The sequence below is a fragment of the Corvus brachyrhynchos genome, unplaced genomic scaffold (genome assembly GCF_000691975.1).
Source record: "Corvus brachyrhynchos isolate BGI_N302 unplaced genomic scaffold, ASM69197v1 scaffold318, whole genome shotgun sequence".
Classification (NCBI taxonomy): Eukaryota; Metazoa; Chordata; class Aves; order Passeriformes; family Corvidae; genus Corvus; species Corvus brachyrhynchos.
In genome coordinates, this window is record NW_008239537.1 from 50,709 (window position 1) to 52,015 (window position 1,307).

A 1,307-nucleotide genomic window follows, 5' to 3' on the forward strand; every position below is an offset into this window, starting at 1 on the left:
AGCGCTCTGGGGCTCACAGGGGTTGTCAAGGTGATACCCCCCCTTTTCTGTCTTCCCCTCCACCCTCTCAAACCTTCTTGCCCCCCAAGCCTCGCCCCCCGCACTCAGGGACAGGGTTTGCCCCCCTCCCCCAGCCTGGTTCATCAGTGCTATTGTAACGTGTCCCCCCCCTCTCTTTAGCTGCCTGCCCCTCCTGGAAAAAAGCAATAAAAGGATTGAGAGTGGAGCTGGGCCCCCCTTCTGCAGCTGAGGCCGGGGGGCTTCATCACAGGGATGGGCTCAGCTTCGCCCTCCCTGCAGGGCTCCGAGGGAAACTGAGGCACAGAGGGAGGACGGACGTGGCCCTGCTCGGGGCTGCTGTGTCCCCCCTCTCTGGGGGTAGCGGGAGCTGAGCGGGGTTGGGGACAAGCTGTGCTGTCCCCTTGTCCTCAACCCCTAGGGCGCCGTATCCCCATGGTCCCCTGTCCCTCTCCCCTTTCCCAGGACCCCAGCCGTGTCCCCCGGACCCTGTAGGAACGTGTCCTGTGGTCCCCACAGTCCCACATCTCCCTGTCCCCCATGTCCCCCCGGTCCCATACTGCTCTGTCCCCATGTCCCCAACCTCAGGGACCCTCAGACCGCTTTTGGGGAGCCCGATGGGACTTGTCCCCCTGCCAGCCTCATCCTGCACATGTGTGTCCCCAACAGCTGCGTCCCCACTCCCAGGGACATCAGACACACGTGTGCATGGGAACACGTGTGTGCACAGCCCTGTGCCTCAGTTTCCCCCCGGCCACATCCCAGGGCCCACGTGGCAGCACTGGGCACGCAGCGGGGCCACGTGTCCCCGAGGACACCCCAATTTTGGGCGCTGTGGGCTGGGGGGGCCCCCGCTCCGCTCCCCCCGAGCTCCCCCTCCCCATGCCCTGGGCTCCTGCCAGCCCTTTGATGTGCTCAGCCCTGGTTTGGGGCTTTTCCTGAAAAAAAAGCCCCAAAAAGCCACGGAAAAAGGCAAAAGGAGGCGGAAAAGAGCTCCGGTGCCAGCACGAAGCAGGGGGGCAGCTGCTGGCACCCATGGCCCCGGAGGGGACAGGGATGGCAGAAGGTTCCCGTGCCAGCCCCGCGTGAGTCACCGTGGCCACGACCTGGCCGGGACCCAGCTGTCCCCAGGGAAAGGGGGGACACAGGGTGGGGAAACTGAGGCACGGAGGCATCAATGGAGTGGCCGGAGCTCAGTGCCACCACACAGAGCGTGGCAGAGCTGTCCCCAGGGTGGCTCCTGGGGGAATTTAGAGTAGCAGTGCCACCTTTTCTCGTAGCCCCCAAGC